The sequence below is a fragment of the Peromyscus leucopus genome, chromosome 8a, assembly GCF_004664715.2.
Source record: "Peromyscus leucopus breed LL Stock chromosome 8a, UCI_PerLeu_2.1, whole genome shotgun sequence".
NCBI lineage: Eukaryota > Metazoa > Chordata > Mammalia > Rodentia > Cricetidae > Peromyscus > Peromyscus leucopus.
The window spans coordinates 38,028,837-38,051,541 of record NC_051085.1 but is presented as its reverse complement, the minus strand read 5'-3'; positions in this window follow the sequence as shown (position 1 = coordinate 38,051,541).

Below are 22,705 nucleotides of genomic sequence, written 5' to 3'. Positions count from 1 at the left end.
TTACAAATGCAAAGAAATAAAGAGACTGTTGTTTATAAAACAAAGAAATATAACCACAGTAAGCTTTTATGGGTCACATTTAACATGTAATTAGACATTTTCTAGATGTAAAATCTTTGTTAGAAGGGTCTAACCTCTCAATAATAGCTTTATGATATTTAATATCAACACAGATTCTAAAGGAAATTGATATTATGTTTCTCCTCACATATGAAGGCTTCCATGTGACCCGGGAAGTTTATAGAGAGTGTACAGGTCATTTAATCTCACATTTTCTTGATTCGCTCTATGCCTCCCTGTCTTCTGAGTCCATGCTGACCAAGGAACTTTTAGATAACATTTCTCTTCTTCAGCTGTCTTATAAAGAAGAAGCTGTGTTCTCTAAAGAACAATGCAAAGTATCCTCATCAAGTAATAGGCTGTCTGAGGTCAACAGGACCAGTTGAATTTGGCTTCAACCATCAATCTCTTGTAGAGGCAAACAGCATTATCTTTCTCACAACCAGGACTTCTGGATATTAATTGAAAATCTGGATGTAGGCTTGTGAGCCAGAACCTCAGTTACTGGAATTTCACTGTGGGCAGTAATTTCTTCCTTCTCCTGGATTCCCTCCTCCAACTTAGCAGTGATTCTAAGATGATGTGTCAACACCAGAGAAGCGACTCCTAAGTAATTCATTAGTTGTAACAGTATTGAAGTTGTGTAAAGTGATTTCAAGTTTATAGATTAGATTGGGGTTATTCCTACAGTAGCATTACACCTACTTCTTGTTCAACAAGCCATTTCTCAGATGAAACACAGTATTAATATTTTTATCTATGTTTCGAGCCCTAAAGTGGCATTAAATGTGTTTGGGATTAAATACTTTGGCATTGCATCATTTTAAATAATGTTCTTATCCTGTGTTTATTATATGATAAAAATACAGATACATTTATTAAATGTCTGGCTTACCTACCAAGAGTATCCCTGACATCAGGCCTTCTGAGCAAGTCAATAAATTGGGTGTTTTTTTTATTCTAACATTTTTATTTTTATTTTTTTTTTAATTTACTGTGAGTGTGTATAGGGGAGACTGTTGCCCATGTTGAGGTTCCCACAGGAGCTCTTATCTCTTCTTCCATTGGTTGTCTTCCTTCTGTTCATGCTTTGATCATGTCATAGGTCATTTAGTACATTCTCAGGTTGATGTAGAGAGTGTAGTACAGGAAGTTGGAATACAAGAAAAAGATATGCCTAACTCATTATGAATCCTTTATTCATTTCCAATGACAATGCTCTATTACTCAGTTGCTCTTTTTGTTTTTTTTTGCCAACAACTACAATGTAGGTTGCAATCTAGCTGCTGTGAAATTGTTTCCCCAGTTCCTTCTGAGCTGTAAGTTCCTGAGGGACACAGACTTTGTTGTTTGGATTGCCTCATGGCACCTTGCAAATAGTTCTGTGCACACTAATGCACAGTGGCATCCACTGAGCAAATGCTGGCACCGATATTGTGTTAAATCATAACAAACATAAGTAAGGTCTGAGGAGATATAATAGAACTGAGTCCTTTTAATATTTTGAATAAATAAATAGCATCTCTCCAGGAAAACACATTTTTAGTTGCTTATTTGGAAAAGTTGACAAGATATTTTAACATCGGACAAGTAAGGCTCTTTATAAATAATAAAATCTAAGTAACTAGCACCTAATCCTTAATGTTAAAAATTAATATAGTGAAACATATATTAAACCTAATTTAAAATGGTCCTGGATCAGTTAGATGGCTCTGAAAATAAAAGCTCTTGCTTCTAAACATCAAGACCTTCATTCAATTTCCAGAACCCGCATGTTGGAAGGAGACAGCTGACTCTCAAAAGTAGTCCTCTAAACTCCACATCCACACTGTGGGCTGCTCTCTCTCGCTCTCTCTCTCTCTCTCTCTCTGTCTCTCTCTCTCTCACACACACACACACACACACACACACACACACACACACACACACAGAGAGAGAGAGAGAGAGAGAGAGACAGAGAGAGAGACAGAGAGACAGAGAGACAGAGAGACAGAGAGAGAAATAAATGATAAAACAATAATGATAGGTAGATACCTTGACTTAATACAGTTGAAACCTCTCAAATATTCACAAAGTGTTGCTTTGCTAATATCTTTAGATATTTTCTTTTTATAATTTTACTTGGATTAATAACCAGACAAACATGGTTTTGTTACATTATAAAAGTCACTGGAGAAAGAGTATTGACTTTTCATATTAATTGACTAGTAATAAATAGGTAACATGGGCTTCAGTCTTTATTGTATTGTTATTTGGCTCTGTGACTGTAGTGCAAGTGTCGACTGAGTTGGGTTCTTCAAGGTGCGGATGCTGGTGACTGAAAAAAGAGTATCTAAATCTATTTCACTTTTGATGAATATGGTAGAATAAATATGATTTGCATTTTTGTTAGGGTTTTTATTGTTGTGAAACAACACCATGACTATGGCAACATTTATAAAACAAAACATGTATCTAGGGATCACTAATAGTTTCAGAGGTTTAATCCATTATCATCATGGCAAGAAACATGGCAGTATTCAGGCAGACACGGTGCTGGAGAAGGAGCTGAGAGGCCTACGTCTTGATCCACAGGCAATAGAAAGAGACTGTGTGCCACACTGGGTGTAGCTTGAGCATATGAGACCCCAAAGCCCACCTCCACAGAGACAGACCTCTTCCAACAAGGCTACCCCTAATCCAACAAGGCCACACCTCCTAATCGTGCCATTCCTTATGAACTAAGCAGTCAAATGCATCACTCTATGGTCAGGGGCATACCTATTCAAAACATCATACTATGCCAAAGCAGTTTGTTTTCATTTGAAATGGAAATGATACAACTGATTGATGTTTTATTTTCAATAATGACATAACATTGGTCCTTTGAACTAGGAATGAACTATTGCAACATGACATCAATTACAATTTCACTTTCTTTCCACACTAGCCCCATTATGTTCTTTCCAGGCAGGATCACAGCTTCTCTTGAGAATTCTCGGGGAATTATATACTGTAATAAATGGAAGATATGCTGTAGCATCTGATGTAATGATGCGAATTCACTGAAACAGTGATTGTTCAGCCTCTATTAATGAGTTTTGTATACCAGGAATAAGTCAATATATTACCTTCCAACAATGCTTGGTTGAATAATTTAATATGTCAAACTTAATATCAGCTTACACTTTATACTACATGTGAAGATTAAAGTCAACCATTGACAAAACTAGAATACAAAATTTCTAAAGGAAAATATATATGATTTTTGGTTGTGTAAAGATTTCTTGATGAGATATCCAAAAGCATAATCTGTAAGAGAACAAATTGCTCAACAGCTCTTGTGTTACAGTAATAAAATGTGAAACCATAGAGTGAAACAAAATAATAAAAAATCATAAATCTGGTAATAGACTTGTGCCAGCATATATAAAGGAACTTTAAACTAAAAAGTAAGGCTTACCTGTAATAAGCCTGAAAGAAACTGACACATGGTACCATGTTGATGAATTTAAAAAATATTAAATTGAGTGAAGAAAGCCATCAGAGTAAAAGACTACTGAATGATTTCATTACTATAAAGTTCTAGGAATAATAAATCTAAATGCAATAATCCCAAAATGGATTAATGGTCTCCTAAGGAAGAATGGAGAGGTGTTAGAAGCAGGAGTCAAGAAACAAAATGAGGACTATTTAAGAGTGATGAATAATTTCAGTGTCTACTTTGTGACCATCACTACTTTAATTTTACATATGTTAACACCTAATAAATCCAAGCATTGGTCTAGGCAAGGAGTTTTGGGGCTATATGCAAAAAGGACAGGAAATGAAAATAATGATGGACAAGTGAATTTACATCAAGACTTGTGCACAGCAAAGAACCTAGGCAATAAAGTGGATTGTCAGCAATGGAATGGGAAGGAACATTTTCAAACTCTTTGCTTGACAAAGTATCGATGTCTGTCATATATAAGGAACTAAAATGACCCAAAGCAAAACAAAAATGATAATAATAGTAATAACAGCAATAATGCTAATGAGAGCAATAATAATGGGAATACAATAGGGTCATAGACCTAATCAACATTTCATAGAAGAAAATTTCAAAGGGTCAAGCTGTGTATGGGTAAAGTGTTTATAATCACTGATCAGCAGAGCAGGAAGATCAAAACCTCAATAAGATAACATATTGTCCTGGTGTGAATGACTAGTTCCAAAAATACTGAAGATTATGTACAGAAAAGAGAAGCCTATGTATCATTGGTGGGAACATAAACTAAGATCACCAGCATTGAAAATAACATAGAGAGTCCTCAAAACTGAAAATAGAATGACTAGCCATCTCAGAAACCTCAGCACTGGATAAATATCCAAAGAAAATGAAATCATCAGTTCATTACAAAGATATCTTCATATATATGTTCACTGCAGCACTACTCAGGGGAGGCAAGGAGGGTAAGAAACATAAATGTTCACTGATTAATAAAGCAAAAAAAGCAACATGGTAAATATATCTGATGGAATACTATTAAGCCACACAAAAGAATGAAATCAATTTAAAAATATATACAATACATACTGTCTGATCTTAGCAGAAAGTATGTGTTTCATTAATGCAAGGATGGTGTGCCATTGTGAATGTAACTCATTTACTTCTATAGATTAAAAGTGATGAGAACATATTGTTATCTCAAGCTAACAAAAGAAGTTATTATGAAGTATTTCAATATCATTTAGAAAAAAGGTATAAAGAGAGAGAAAGATGGAAATTCACTTAACCAAATGAAAATTGTTTTTAAAAGTGTGTATATGTTTATGCTGGAGTGTGTGTACATGCACTACATGCATGCAGGAGTCCACAAAAGTAAAGGAAGAGCATTGAATCATCTGGAATTGGAAACAGACCAAGCAGTTCTAAGTCACCTTGTGGATACTTGGAACCAGACCTGAGTTCTCCACAAGAGCAGTAAGTGAACTTAATGGCTGAGCCATCTCTCCATCCCCAAATGATGGTCTTTGGTTAAAATTTTTAAGCAAGATATTTTAGAATCTCAGAAACAATTTAGTACAAGAACCGAAATATGGTCATCTTATATGAATGAGTCTAATCAGTTACTACAGAACAGAAAGAACAAACGTAGCACACAAAGAAATTGGAAAATAAGGTCACATTACTTACTGCAGCAATGACTATAAGAAGAGCCATGTATCCAACATGACAGGTAACACTTGAATACGCCACAACACGACCTGACCTTAATACAGGGAAACATTCTCTAAAATTGCCATCATTCACAGACAAATGATTGTCTACATAACAATCTTAGCTATGCACAAAAACTCTCAGAACTAATAACAGATCTTGGTCAAATCAATACAGAAAATGCTTAGCATCAGTACCAGCAATAATAATAGGAATAAAGTGAAATAACAATAATAAAACATGCCATTACTCAAAACTCCATGCTTCTTGAGAATAGTTTTACTAAAATGCAAAACCATCTGCAAGGGGAAATAAAAATAAACCATGCTTATTAAGTGGAAAAAGAAAGCATATTTAGAGATCTCTATTCTCCTTAAATCAGTGTTTATATTTAATGCAATTCTTTAGACAGTAATATTTTTATAGCAGATATTATTCTCAATAGGTTTTTGACCTTAAAGCTTATGTGAAAAATAAATAACTCATATCATAAAATACTATTTCAAAGAATAGTCCATTTATACTATAAGATAAAACTACTAGATAAAATGTGTTGAAGATATAATATATATAAAGATGCTTACATATACATACAGAAATGTGTGCACATACAAATACATGAATCTGTGACATGATATATACACATGCATGGAGATTAAGTACCATTATATACATTAAGATATAAATACATGTACAAATATGTGTATATCTATATATCTACATTACAGATAGATGGATCTCATATATATTCTCTATCTATAGATATATGAGAGAGACAGAGACAGAGTAAGAGGTAAAGGAAACTGTACTGGATAAATTTGTGTCATTTTGACAGAAACTAGAATTATAAGAGAGGAAAGAGCCTCAGTTGAGGAAAGGCCTTCATGAAATCCAGCTGTAAGGCATTTTCTCAGTTAGTGATCAGTGGGGGAGGGCCCATTCTATGGTGAGTGGTGTTGTCCATGGGTTGATGGTCCAAGGCTCTATAAGAAAGCAGGCTGAAAAAGCTAGAGGAAGCAAGTTAATAATCATCACCTTTCCATGGACTTCGCATCATCTCCTGTCTCCAGAATCCTGCCCTGTTTGAGTTCCTGTCCCTATTTCCTTCAAGAGAGGAACAGCAATGTGGAAGTATAAGCCAAATAAACCTTTTCTTATCCAACTTACTTTTTTGTCATGATGTTTCATTGCAGCAATAGAAACCCTAAGGGAGAAGCCAAATAATATCACCGTGAACCCCAATTATTATTCAACAAAAATTGCCATTTACTAGTCAAAATCTAAAACTGATTAATATTAATTCCAAATATTTTTGACTAAAATAAAAACTGGGGTTCAGGTAGTTTTAGTGGAAAAATTGAAGGCCCAGCATGTCTATACACCTACAAACACCTGCTTTTGGTAAAGGAGCCAGAAACACACACTGAAAAAAAGAGACAGTACCTTCAACATATGGTGCTAGACAAACTGGACAGCTACATATAGAAGAATCCAATAGATCCATACTTAATACCTTGCACAAAATTCAACTCCAAATGGATCAAAGACATCAAATCCAGAGATACTAACCTGACAGATGATAGCCTTGAACCCATTGACACAGAAAAGACTTTCTGAACAGAACAGCATTAGCAAAGTCACTAAGAACAACAATTAATAAACAGGACTGCATGAAACTGAAAACTTCTGTATCCTTTGTCCAAAGGATACCATTACTTTGACAAAGTAGCAGGCTACAGAATGGGAAAAAGATTTTTTTTTTACCAATTCCTCTTCCAATAGAGGGCTAATATCCAAAATATATAAAGACCTCAATAACCTAGATAGCAAGAAAGCTAACTAAATTTTACAAATTAGATGCAGATCTAAACAGAATTAGAAAAAGAAAAGAAGGAAGGAAGGAGAAAGAAAGAAAGAAAGAAAGAAAGAAAGAAAGAAAGAAAGAAAGAAAGAAAGAAAGAAAGAAAGAAAGAGAAAAAGAAAGAAGCCCAAATGGTAGAAAACACTTAAAGAAATGTTCAACACCCTTAGCTATCAGGAAAATTAAGATCACAAGTACTTAGAGACTTCATCTTACACCCATCAGAATAGAAAATATCAAAAAACTAAGTGATAGTTCATGCTAGTGAGAATGTGGATCCATTGCTGGCAGGAGTGAAAATTTGTACAACCAGTGTGGAAATTAGTTTGGTGTTTTCTTAAGAAGATAGGAATCATTCTATCTCAAAATTCATCTGCACCAATCTTGGGCATAAACGCAAAGGACTCTACATTCTACTACAGAGACATTTGCTCAACCACATTCACTGTTGCTCTATTCACTATAGCCAGAAATGGGATAAAAGCTAGATGTTCCTCAACTGAAGAATGGATAAAGAAAATGTGTTACATTTACACAAAGGAGTATTACTCAGCCATTAAAAATATTATATCATAAAATTTTCAGGTAAATTGATGGAACTAGAAAAAAAAGCATCCTGAGTTGTATATCTCAGACCCAGAAAGACAAATAAAATATATACTTATTTATGTGTGGATATTTGCTGTTAAGTCAACAATAACTGAGATATAATCCATAGAACCACAGAGGTTAGGAACAGAGTAAGGAACTAAGGAGTGCAGATAGATCTCCCTAGGAAAAGAAACTAGAATAGGTAGTTATGGATGGATTGTGGGGGGAGATTGGAACAGGAGAGTCAAGTGGAGAGAGGAAGAGGGATATGGGAGTGAATAATGGGAGAGACAGCAAAATAAAGGGCCATTTGAGGATAGTATGGAAATCTAAACCATATTAACGTTTTAAAGTACATACATGCATACATACATACATACATACATACATATTATATGGAGACCATTTAAATGAAATTGACAAATAACGGGTTGACAGAGCCCCATCTGGCCACCTTTTGTCAAATGAAGGTTCTAGTACCTGGATTGGGTTATATGTAATTGAGTTGTTGGCCAAAGGGGTCCCATGAAAACCTTCAAACAGCCCAGGCTGTTGCCAAGACTATAGGTTTCTCTCTACAAATGACAGTGGGGCCCCATTGCTCAAGAAAATCCCTATACATCTCCTTGAACATACAGAAGTCAATCTGGTCCCTTCATAGATCGTTTTCGTACAGGACAGTCAGTATTCTGTATGCTACAAAAGGAGAAATTTAAACACCAACCAGCCACAGATACTTTTATCTGCAAAAGTATCTTGCCTGGGTAAGAGAACTGATTTGAATTAAGGCCCACTCCGTAAGATGGAACCCATACCTTCATTGCTTAGGTGACCAAGAACCTGAGATTAGATAGTCCAAAGACCTAGAGTAAAACCATATACTACTGTGCTAAATCAATAAAATGAATGAATGAATGAATGAATAAACAAATAAATAAATAAAACAAAGAGTAGCAATAAAATGACTCTTAGTGACATTCTGTTATAGCCATAAATCTGTGCCTTGCTCAATCATCATTAGAAGTCTGCCACCCCACCTCACAGCAAATGGAAAGGAATACAGAGACTTATAACCAAATTATTATGTCAGGAGTGAGAGAACTTGGAACACTCAGCCCTAAACTTGAGGTTTCTATAAAATTCTTCCCCTTAGGTATCTGGGAACCCCACAGAAGATGAGGCAGAAAGAGTATTACAGCCAGAAAGAATGACGGACACTAAGAGAACAAGGTCTTCAAAATCAGCACAATCGAGGAATGTATGAACTTGGAGACGGGGGCAGCATGCACAGGGCCTGCAAGGGTCCACATCAGTCGGCACCTTAGAGCTGAGAGGGGAAGAGGAAACATGCTCCATCCTTAACCCAGACACAATCCCCAGCTGGTAAACACTAGCAATTATAAATTTAGTTTCCTCCAAAGAAGTCTCATCAAGTAAACCATCTACTCTTACGGGTAGGTTGCATGTCCAGCAGTAGATGACCAAAAGATAATGAACTCAAAGGCATCTTTGGAGGGTCCTTGTCTAATAATGTCATGTCAGAGCACTTCTTTTAATTTTTATCTTTATATATATATATAACTTTCTTCTCCCCTTTTACCCTACAGTTCCATTGAGTATCTATTATGGTTTCCATGTTAGTGTTTTTATGTAACTTCTAAATGTGTAAAAGTGTGAGTCTCTTTTCTTGAGCCTTCTCTTGGGCTCTTTTCTTTTAGTTTGTTTTGTCCAATTCTGATGTGTTAGGTTTATTTTATTTTTATATTATATTATATTAATTATATTATTATACCATAGAAAGCTGTTTGTTTTCCAGTGAGAGACAAAAGATTAGTAGATCTAGATGGAAGGGGGGATGGGGAAAAGCTGGAAGGAGTGGAGGAAGGGGACACTGTAATCATGTCACATTAAGCAAGGAAAAAAAAACTATTTTCAATAAAAGGGGGAAAGATTTGATAATAGAAAAGGTACAATTTATAAATTACAAAGTGAAGGTGATCATAATTTATTAGGTTCTCAAAGCATTTGAAACAACACACATGAAGCTCTTTCATTACTAGTCAATGACAACAGTCTAAAAATCATGAGCAATTATGTGAATAGACAATCATGAGAGAAGGAATACAAGGATAAGTATTACCTGAAAGTTTTTATTGTTAACAACTTCTGTTTATTTTTGTTACATTTTAGGCACTTTTTCTCCCTTAGGCAAGTGATGAGTTAGCATTCCCATCTGCTGAATCTAGGCGGTTTGTGATGTTTTCAAGCAATACAACATACTCTGAGCTTAATTAGGTATGTCCAACCTTTTTACACGGAAACAGGTCATTCTAATCTACACAGATCTTGCTTTGTAACTGTGCAATGGGGCTAAAAATAATCATTGTCAGGGGGTCTCCCAATGCTGTATGTAATTACCATTTGTGTAGGCCTCAGTTTGGTTTGTCTGTTACATCCTGAAGGTCATGGTAATTCTCACTTAGTGAAACACTTACCTTTGAACAAGTTTTAATTTTGTTTGAGATTGTCACATTATTGAGAAGATGCGTGATAGGTTCTCTAGTCTTCAAGCCTCAGTTGATAGTTTTCTTTAGTTGTTCTGATCCCGCTACTTGAGGGATGACCCCACTTGAGGTTATAAATACTATTGTTGAAGTATAGTTCATTTATTCTGTATTGCTTCTTAATTCTTTGTTTTTGTTATTGTTGGTAATGGTGGAGTTTTTTGCTTATGTTTAGAGACAGTCTCATGTAGCCTGAGCTGGCTTGGAATTCTCCATGAAGCTAAGAATGACCAGTTCTTGACTTCTCTGCCCTTCCCTTCCAAAGGCTATTTAAATATATGCCTCTGTCTGAGTTTTGTATCCATATAAAATTTAAGCATAAAGTAAAAATAGTTTTCTTATATTAGTACAGGCATGTTTTGTGATGAATTCAAAATATAATTGGGGCATGGTTTGAAATAATGATATTTTTCATATTGTACATATTGTCAATTAAAAAAATCTCAAACTAAAATGTTATCCCAAATATCAGTAAATGTAGAAATCATATGCTTCTGGTGAAAATATGAACAACTGGACTCTTTCCAAGATGGTTAGATCATATCTAATAAATTAAGAATGCTGTAAGACATACTCCAACATCAGTGTTCTCAGCATAGCTGTTGGACAGAGGAGAGACGAAAAAACTGTACATCACAGCACAGAGTTTGAAGGTGAAAATCTGGAAGCAGCTGATAGAGGAAGTGTATAGATGGTGTTTGTTTGCTTTAAAGAGAAAATATGTGCCTGGAATGTAATAGGTACCACTTATTCATGGAATAATTCTGTAAGTCATTACAATATTGTGATGTATTTCAATGAATCAGCCTTCTTTATGTTTCATCATGAGTTATTTGTAAATAACGGATTCTGGAAAATATAGCTAGCATGATTTCATTTAGAAAAACTACTTGGAGGTATGTACCTGCTTGATCACTTTTAAAGGCATATTTAGAAAGGAATTAATAGGAATTTCAGACTAACTATTGTATTTCATCAGTAGTAGAAGCAAGGCACTTAAAAACTAGTATAGGCTGTCTCTGTAGGATTTCCCATCATGATCGTGACCCCCCCTTTCTTATAGAATCCTACTTCCCTCTCATCTACTGGACTCCTGGAGCTTGGCCTGATGCTTGGCTGTGGATCTCTGTATCTGTTTCCATCAGTTACTGGATTAAGGCTCTATAATGACAGTTAGGGTAGTCACAAATCTGGTTACAGCAGAAGGCCAGTTTGGGCACCCTCTCCACTATTGCTAGGTGTCTTAGCTGGTGTCATCTTTCTGGATTCCTGGGAATTTTCCTAGCAGCATGTTTCTCTCTAACCCCATGATGTTTCCCTCTAACCATACAAAGCTAGTGGGAACTCATGAACTTTAGACCAACAAGTATGGAACCTCCATGGGACTGGACTAGGCCCTTTGCATAAGCAAGACAGTTGTGTAGCTTGAGGGGTCCCCTGGCAGTGGGATCAGAATCCATCCCTGGGGCATAAGCTGGCTTTTTGGAGCCCACTACCGATGGTGGGACACCTCGCACAGCTGTGATGCACGGGGAGGGACTTGGACTTGCCTCTACTGAATGTACCAGGCTTTGCTGACTCACCATGGGAGGCCTTACCTTTTTGGAGGAGGGAATGGGGACTGGGTTGAGGGGTAAGGCTGCAGGGGAAGAGGAAAGAGAGGAGGATCTGTGGTTGGTATGTAAAATAAATACAAAATTTCTTAATAAGGAAAAAAACTAACATAGGGACTTAGAGATGGTTCAGTGGATGACATACACTCCATGCAAGCATAGGAACCAGAGTTTAGATGATTTGAGAACTCATGTTAGAGCTCATTTAGGGCAGTGTGTTGTCTACCTATAATCCCCACATTTGGGAGGTAAAGACAAGGGGCCACAAAGACAAGCTGGTTAGTTAGGCTAGTAGGAAATAAGGAGCTCAAGCATCAATGAGAGACCCCACATCAATAAATAAAATGGAGAGAGATAAAGATACCCAACTAATTTTGCCCTACACACATACACACACACACACACACACACACACACACACACACACACACGAACATGCATACACATGTACCACACAAACATATGAAAACAGAAGCATCACAGAGCTAATGAATAATTTAAGAAAAATTGAATTTCTAAAACTGTATATAGCAAAATGTCAGATTTCATTAAAGTTCATGACTATTGAATCATCTCTTCACTTTTCTTTATATTTTAAAATTCTCTTATATTGTGGGTAGAGTCTTGACAAAGGATCTTGGTTCATAAATAAGTGGCAATTTAATAAACGGGGCATTTGGGCCCATGGAAACTGAATCCCTAGAATCAGTTTGGTACTTCACAAGAGTCAGTCTCAAAGGGCAGTGTGAAAGACAATGTTCAATATGAATCATAAAGGGATGCCTGCAGAAATAACTGCTAAACCAATGTATTCATCAGTGATGGATAAAAGAGACAAGTGGAGAACTTTGTGGGAGGTGGAATTGAGATGGCTTGGTATTTGATGCATGAAAGGCAGTAATGATGACTATGGATGCAGGTGAATAAATGTTGTCTTCCTTAATATGGGATTCAGTGGGAGGATCTGCCTTTGATAGGCAGTGAACACACTTTTCAAGATTTCTCAGGTCCAGGACATGTGTGGATTTTCCAGTGGTATCAATGTGGTTTATACAGGAATCCAAGTAAAGAATGCATCTGTAGAGTGGGGCATGTATGTGTGAGGGGACACTAGAGATGTTATTCTCTAAGAAAGTACACTATGTTGACCATTTAAAATGGTTCATATAAATCACATTTTTTTTTTTCGAGACAGGGTTTCTCTGTGTAGTTTTGGTGCCTGTCCTGGATCTCACTCTGTAGACCAGGCTGGCCTCGAACTCACGGAGATCCACTTGGCTCTGCCTCCTGAGTGCTGGGATTAAAAGCGTGCACCAACACTGCCCGGCTTGATAAATCACATTTTTAAAAACAGAAAGCATCACAGCCTGGTTCCTACTAACTATCCTACTTTATGTCACATTCTACACTCTGAGCTACAGAGGAAAGAAGTCGGTCTGAGTCCCTGTACACTTTGCCTTCAGTATGTTATTGTTGGCATTTTCTTAGGGCTGCCAACCAGCTCCCAAATAAAGACAGGAAAACTTATTAATTATGAATGCTTGGCATTAGCTTATGCTTGTCCCACTAGCTCTTTTAAATTAATTTAACCTGCTTATATTCAACTACATTTTGCCTCAGGGCTTTTTATCTTTCTTTCATTCTGTACATTCTACTTTTCTGCTTCCCCTGCGTCTGTCTGGCTGGCCCCTGGTGTCTCTTTTTCTTTCTTTCCTGAGCTTACATTCCTCCTCCTGCTTACTCTTCATAGCCGGAAGTCCTACCTATATCTCCTACATCACTATTGGCCATTCAGCTTTTTATTAGTCTAATCAGGTGCCTTAGGCAGGCAAAGTAAAACAGCAACACATCTTTACATGATTAAGCAAATGAAACCCATCTTTATATAGTTAAACAAATGCAACACATTCTTGCATAGTTGAACAAATATTCTGCAATAGTATGTGTCAAATTTGCTGTGGCTTTATTAAGGCACCATACTTGCTTTTACTTTTGGAGTGTTACATACTTCATTGTTCCTACTGCATATACCCTGCATAAGTTTTCTTTGCCCTTCTTTCTTCACCTCAATCCTCACCCCTCAATATTTATGTTCTTCTCATAGCAAGGATTCTGGCTCATTTTCCTTTCTCCTAAAATGAGGTATGCTCCTCAGTTAGGACTCAGTTTTCATCAAGGGTGCAAACCAGTATTCAATATGGTCTTCAACAATTGCTAGTTAATAAGTACTTGTTACATATTAAACATTTTTAAGACATTGGCAATGGCTGCCAGGGCTTATAATCAAGTGGAGCAGCTTGTGCATGTCTCTGTTGCTTTAAACACATCAGTGTGTCTCTTATTAGTTAATTACAAACAATTTAATGTTCATGAACCATCTTTTCCTTTATTGTGGTTGACCATACTTCCTGCCAAAGTGTTCTGACTGTGAATCTAGCAATCACTTGAGCAATATTTAGGCTACTAAGACATTGGCCATTTTGTGATCTGTCCTCACATTAACTTTTCCACCACCAACCTAACGATTTGTTTATTTAACTGAGGACTGATTTCCCCATTAGGGCTTATTACCATCTCAAAATGGGCTTTGCAAACCTGGTAAAAAGCTGGTGACTGTCAGCAATTAGTAATTTGTTAGATCCTTTATAAAAGTTTCAACAGAAGAGCTGAACACTTCAAGGTTATGGATTGATCTGGTTATAATTTCAGAGAGAGAGAGCAAATTTGTCTTTACAATTTCTCAGATTCACAGGGTTTTAAAGGAGGCTCTTGAATTCATCATTTCATTAATTTTGGAGTTATTGAAGTGCATCCAAGTAAATAACAGAGGGCTACAATTATCAGAGCACACTAACTTGTATCTTAAAACTACTGAAAATTGAATTCCAAGCCTGTGTTTTACTACTAAACTTAAGGGTGGTTTGGCTGCTTAATTTACTTTCTATTTTTCTAATATATACCTCTGTGTTTAAGAAGATGGAGAGAAAAGAAGCAGAACTGTGGACTGGTGACCTTTTAAATGGATCAAAACAATCTATTTATATCCTCTGAGAACTGCTCACTCATCTGACAGCATCTCTACCTCTTCATCCTATGTGGCCTTTCTAGGCAGTCCATTTTAATACTGATCTAAATAAGGAAAGTAAATGCTGCTTAGGATCAAATTTACAGTCTAGCTAAATGAGAAATCCATTAGGTGGGAAGCTCTGCAGAAGCAGCATTGCTGTGACCATCGATTTCTCTTTCCTGGTATCAGCTTTGCCTGGTATCCATTGAGCTTCTGATTCTGCTAGTGCATCCTTTCCTCAACTATCAGCCCCTCATAGAGAGCCCCAGGGGGCTCTAGAAGCAAATCTCTTTGTAGAATTATCTCTTTCATGGAGAAAACTTCAGTGTGACTCCAACAGAGTGCAGAAACTTCTTTTGTGCTAAACATTTTCATCATTAATACAATCACTATATTTATAGAACATAAAATTAATGGAAAATGGAGATCTGAGTGAATATCACTCTTATGTTATTGCATCATTATTTTACACATTTAAAGTTTGAGAGAGCGAATCTCAGATCAAATAAACAAAGAAGAAGCAGATTTTTTTAATGCCACTCACAAAATCCACCTTAGTTTTTTCTATTGTTAAAAGGGAAAAAAATCCAGGTGTAGTCATTGAAAGTGTATAGATTGGCTGGCCAGCCAGGTTTTATCTCCCTAGGCTCCTTCTTTTGGAAACACAGACAGCTGATGTTGCTGAGGAACATCTTTCTTTAGGTCAGAGAGGTGAGGAAATCTCAAGTAGATTTCCTAGGTTGTGTTTCTTTTCAAATATTTGCTCAAAATGATCTTAAAGATTTTGAGCTTTTAATAGGTACTTTTGGATCAGAAAATACTAAAAGATCTGTGTGCATGGCTACCATAGCCCTAATCTTTATAACCAAGACTCCTCAGAAAGAATGGTACTATCAGAAATGATGTCTTTGAAAGGCATTACCAGGACTGTAGTCTGGAAAACAGGGACTTCTGGTCAACCTAATTATGTGGAGAGGGCAATTAAAAATGAAATGTTAACTGAATCTATTAGAACTGAAGTGCTAGGGTTCAGTTTGGCAAACGGCAATATTTATTTGACAAATCTGATGAATAAATATGAAGCCAGCCTCCTATATTAATGTGGAAGGTGAATAATTTGATTGGAGTTATTAAGACCATTAAAACTGATTGCTTTAAGATTTGTTGTTATTCTGTTAGATTAAAAGATAAATCAATGTCAGCTTGCTTCTGGGCCCTCCCAACTAAATCAATCACTGACTGAGTGTCTGCCTTCTGTTTCTAGTCATTTTGATTTCATTTTCACAGGCTGATTTTTGTGTCCTTGAAGGTACTATTAGCTGAATTTCTGTAGAACGTGTGCCAATGTCACGTCTCCCATTACAGCTCTTGAAAATTTTCATTCAAAATCAGTTTATTGCTTTACAGGGTAGAGCTGAGACCTTGCACATCTTGAAGCCACTTAGAAGAAATGTGTGAGTGGTTCATAGGACAAGTAAACAAACCATGATTTTTCCCAAACTGATTAGCAGCACTGTTCCCCAGAAGGTGAGTGACTATAGATTCACTCACATCAAATACTGTTATGGGTGTTTACAGCCTACAACACAAATATGTGGTATGAAGCATAATAGGTTCAAAATAAAATTTGAATCAAATCAATACATGTTATTACTTTAAGAAAATGCCCACTCAAATCACTTCTCTAGAGCCCTGACTGCTTTCTAAAAAAAGAAAGGAAGAAAGGAAGGAAGAAGGAAGAAAGAAGTCTGCATATGAAACTTAAAGGCATGTCAAATTTTTCACATTTAGATTCATTAATAAAGCATCAATAATCTTTAATCATAAATATTCTTTTACATTATAATTAATACCCTCATTAAAATGATGTAGAATTCAATTACTTTAAAGGAAAGTTTTTTTATTAGTAATAGATAATGATGAATACAGATATTGGAAATTTGCACTTGATAAAATTTTTTCTTTATATTTTCTTTCTTTTCTGCAACTCAGAACATTGTGTGCACAGAGGAGCTGCAAAACCAACTGGAAATAGATCCTAAATCCTTGGGCCCCTTTTGCCGTCATAGGGAACATTTGGTAGAGTATAAAATTACAGCTCTTTTTCATTTCTACACCAGGCACTTTCAAATCAAGAAAGATAAGTTTAAAATATGGGGTTGTTATAGTTTTAAAAGTAAAATGCATGCCAAGATTCTCATCCCAGTAATAAAAGCCATCCATGTGGATGGGAGCCTCACGAACCCCAAATAACAGGTATTTATTGCCAATGCGATGGCTGCTGTTGATACTTAAGTTCTTTGGAGGAAGAGGCCAACTTTGTGATTTGGTTCTCTATGTTAATCAGTAGAACTGATAAATGTTTTCAGATACAGTATAAATACATAAAGTGTTACTGTTATCATTAAATCAAGACAGTATTGTTGTAGCTATATAGTTTTGTTTATGTACTTTTGGTTAAATTACAGAATTATGGGAAGTTCCTCTTCTCAAGGAAATTCTTCAGAAAACCATCCCAAACTTGTTCTTCCCTACCTCTTCCCTAGACAATATTTAACTGACCACAGCATTGTGCTCTTGGGGACACTGAATAAATATTTCTGGTCAACAGTCACACCAAGTATTTCAGCTAAGCTGTTTCTTTTCCAGCGTCATTCCCCGTCCATGGTCCTTTAATGTGGAGTTAATTTCTCATTTGGATTTTGTTTCAGCAGTTCTTTATAACATGTATCTTGACCTACTTACATGTGAACATGCATAATGAAAGGTCAGAAATGTGTGGAGAATTATCCCCAGAAAAACAATGAAGAGGAACAGAGAATCAGTATCTATTTTGTCCCTACACTTCTTAGAGCACTTGTCTCTGTTTCTTCAAGAAGCTGCCATTTCTTCAATGCCCAGGCTCATGCCTATAACAACAAGGAATATAGGAAAGAGTATATTGCAATTTTTTAACTGATCCTTTGTATTTCAAACGAAGCCACAGAATTTGAAAGTCTGAAACAAAGGACACTGTTTACCATGCTTATGGATGGTCCCCAAATGAAAACAGCACTGTCTTCAAAGATAACAAACACAGTCAGGCAAATAGACAACCTGACCTTTGAAAAAGCCTCTGTTAATGTGATCATATTTTATTAAAACCCTTCACAATGACCACCTGAAATAAGAAAGCAAAGGTCAGACAAAGGCCGCACTTTAAATTTTCATTTTTAACCTAAGGCTATTAAAGGAAAAATGAAATTTAGACAATGATCCAATTTTCTTTCAGTATCCATATGCGAGTATGATTCATCTTTTCTAATAAGTCCTTACCGTTTGCCTGAATGAGTAAGGAGAGGGATGCTGGAGATTCTTGCAAAGTACCAAGGACCAGATATGGAAGAGAACACAGGGGGTGCTCCTACAGGGGAAAAAAGATTTTGAGGCCTCAATGGTATTGTTACCAATCTACTTTCTTTGTTTTCAGTATCCCTAAAAGAGAAGTCATGGAAGGAGGCATGATCTCTCTCTCTCAACAAGAATATACCCAGCTCATCTTAAAAGCTCAAACAATTGAGTGCATAGTCTTAGCATCAAAGCAATTGTGAGATGGTGTGTGTCCAATAAGAAAATTCTAATTCCTCCTTTATGAGCCCCAAATCTTTCATATCTACAGGTCATGAAACCACCTTCTACTGGAGAAAGACTGCAAGATTTGAGCTTTGAAATCTGCCTTGTTCCCCCAAATGATTCTGATAACAAAGAGAAAACTTAAGAAGGTAGATTCAAATAAGAAGGGAAAAGTCTCTTTCATATCAGAAAACACACCACCAAAAACACCAGAGGAAACCAATCAAACTTCTGTCCTTGGTAACAACAATATACTAAATTTAAGAACTCCTAGGGCTCAGAGAATATTATACAAGCTTTATTCTTTTAAGTGAACCACAGACTCTTTTTTCTTAATCTTCTAAGCATTTTATATTTTTCTGATGTATCCCCTGTGAGCATTCTTCTTTTTAGGAGTTTTTATTCTGAGTACCAAGTTCTTTTAGAAAAGTGAAATGGCTGTAATAAAATGTACATGGTTGATTACCTGGAAGACTGGTATAGTCATCATCAATGTACTTCTTGTAGTTCTATGGCATGTTTAAAGAATAGAAAAAGGAATGCTAATACCATTCAATACTCTGGTGATGCTCCTCTGACCTTTTGTTATGGTGCTCCACAGAAAACTACAGGATTCTTTAAACGGGGTTCATTGTGTTTCCTTCTCCAAATAAAAATATCTCATTTTCCCACACCCATTCCCAGGAAAGGTGCAAGTAATTCAAAGCTACTGTTCCTGTAAAAATTCAGAAGTTAGGTCACAAACAAATTGTGTTTGCAAGTCCAGATTGGCTAGGTTTTCACACGAAGTAAACTACTGACGCTTCTCGATGTCTGGAAAAAAATTAAATGTTTTCCTTCATAATTATACATTTCTTCATGGCTCAGTAGAGGACTTGGTGGTATATAGTCTCTCAGGATTCCAGCTGCCAAAGATTCCACCATTTTGATACTGATATTATCATTCTCAGTTGCTATACAAGGAAGAGAGAATTTGAAAATACTGCACTGGCAGGTAGTTGGTCTTGTAATGACATGCAATTTGACACTGCTCCATACAATGACCTTGTATTTTCAAAAGGCCTAGGAAGTAAAATCTGACATACCAACAAGGAGAGGAAATTTGACTGTGGATTTGGTTTAGAGCTTTCTATGAGGGGTCTATTCTGACCATATATATAACTTTATGTTCTGCCACTGTAGAAGAAGGTAGAAATTGGATAGGCTAGTGATGGAGTGGTAGGCTTTGTTGGACTTACAGACTTGCAATTTATATAGTTGATGATGAGTCTCATCTCTGTCTGAGCCTTACAAGTTGTTAGAAGTTGTTCTTGTCACTCCTGTAATAGAGGATTGAAGCATTATCAGTAGGATGGCAGGAAGTTTGAAGAATGACAGAATTAATTGAGGATAGATGTTCAGTGGAATTTTCCACAGGATACTTAGGTTTACAATTGCTTTTTCAGAGATTTTCTTTGATTTTGTTGAATCTGGTTTGTTTCATTCATTTTCCCTATAATTTGTTGGTTTTTTTTTTAAGACTTGATTTTTCCCATTTGACTTCCCTTTATAGTCAAAATTTTAGAAAGGAATATGTGACATTAATAAGTAAATTACATGTTCAATAAAAATTAATGAAGACTTCAAACATATGACAGCAGACAGATTGAATATCACCTTGGGAATTAAGGTTAATCTTGAGAAAAGAGTAGCTATCTTTGAGTTTGAGTGACTGGTAAAAAATTTTGGGTTAGATTTGAAAGTGTAAATCCTTGCCTTTAATTATCTACATTTTTCATATGATATTCAACCCACTATTTAAAAAATATTTGAGAATTTAATAGAATGTGTTTTGATTATTTTCACCTGTCCCCAAGCCTTCCCAGATCTACCACCCTATCACTATCACCTCTTCCCTACTCACTCAATGATGTTTCATGTATATATTTACCCCATTAAGAACCAATTTGTGATGCCCAAATAGTCAAGGATGTGTGGTCATCCACTGGAATATTGGCCATTTATAAGGGGCTATAATCTTAAAGAAAATTGACGGTCTGTCTCCCAGCAGCTGACAATGGATAGGAGTAGGACTTCATTCCCAGCTCCCCTCTCCATATTGTGATTGTCTGGCTTGGGCTTGTTCAGATCTTGTGCCTGCTGTCACATGACTGTTGATTCACATGCACAGCTCCTCTGCTATGTCTAGAAGACAATGTTTCCTCATAGTCATGAACTAATTCTGGCTCTTTCCATCTTTTTACCTCCTTTCCTCTGACATTTTGGCAGTGAGGACATGGTATATATTTTCCCTTTAGGGCTAAGCATCTTCTGTGTCTTATTCTCTGTATTTTGGTCAGTTGCTGGTCTCTGTTTATCTCCATCTACTACAACCAGGAGTCTCTCTGATGGGGCTTGAGAAATTCACCCATCTATGGGTATAAAGATAAGCCATTAGGTGTTGGGTTAATACTTTGCTCACTTAGCAGAACAATAGTGTGTTCTCTTCTAGGGTCTACTTGTCCAGCTATAGATTTTGTGCCCTATAATGATGCCAAATATTTCATCTTGTGTAGTAAGCCTTAATTTAAGTCAGAATGTGATTGGTTACTCCCAGACAGTCATGCTATTACTGAATCAATAGGTATCTTTCCAGGCCAGTTATAATTGTACCTATCAGGGTTCATGGTTGGATAAGGTTCATTATTACCTTTCTGCTCTGGTAGTATGCATAGGACCTTCAAGAACTATGAAATCCAGCCAGTATGGATGAAGACTGATTTCTGTATATTCTATGACCAAAATATGTGAAGTCTTCTGAAACAAGATAGTAATTTCATGTTAATGATAGGTCTTTCTTTCTATATAAAAAAATTTATTCATTTATCTTTCCTGCACAAAAATTCAAGATGACATTTCCAAATACAATAGCAGTATGACTCTACAATAATCAGTAATGATCAAATATGTCAGGAAATATAGGTTACAGGAAGGGAATAATATTTCTAGATAAATTTCTGCAAAGAGAATTTATAGACAATACTTTCTAAAGTTATATTACTACAGAACTCCTTTCTTTGTAAAGAGTCTTTAATGAGCAAATGATTTTAGGGGCAGAGAGAGAAAAAATCACATTGTACACCATACAATAAACCTAGAAGAGCTTTTGTCAAGATTTGTGGGTGTTTAGAAGAAGATGATAGAATTGAATCCATACTTGGTGCTCCAATTCAATTCAGTTCAGCTCAACTCACTTCCATTCAGTCCAGTTCAATTCCTTTTTCACTAGACATAGACAGATATCATCAGATTGCATGGGAGTTTCAGGGTCCAGTTTCAGATTTCAGATTCCAGTTTCTAGCAGTAGGTTGTTACCTGAAGTCATGGTTGACACATATTAAAGCAGGGATTCCTATAACTCTCTTATTGGGTCATATAAGATTATATGACTCACTGTCTTATAAACTGTGGGACCTCTACTGGAAGAGATGTCCGTGTGAGAACTGGAAAAAGAAGAATAGTAGTCCATCCCTATTGCAAGTGCATCACTGTAGCTGAATTTCTAAACTGTCTTATTAAATTAAAAAAAAAAAGACATGGAGCCAAATACAGGAGTGAAAGCCTTAGAGATCAGGGAAATAGTGATAGCCACTAACCTTACCTCTCCAGCTCTGCAGCTACCAAAAATGAGCCACTTCCTGTCTACCCACGCCTTTATTGCCTTGCTGTTCTGCCCTCTCATTGCCTCTTAGCCCAGCTACCTCACTTTCTTGTCACTGCCTGTCTGTACAGAGACCTCCAGGTCTCTATGGTTGGTACTGGGATTAAAGGCATGTGTCACCATGCTTGGCTGTTCTCTAGTGTGTCCTTGAACACATAGATACTCTGCCTGCCATGTTATTGCATTAAAGGCATGTGCTACCACTGCCTGACTTTTGTGTTTACTTAAAATGGATTGCTATTTCCTCTGATCTCTAGGCAAACTTTATTTATTAACATACAAATAAAATATCACCACTCACCACCTTTCCAGGAAGAGTTCTACTCCCTGTCCTTTTGGGATCTTATAGGAACTTTATCATATAAACACAATTGCTTAAATTGTTAGCTCCATAGAGATCAGCTCAATGTCAGGCTCTCTGCCCTTCGGGATAATTGGAAAGCTGGGCTGAATGC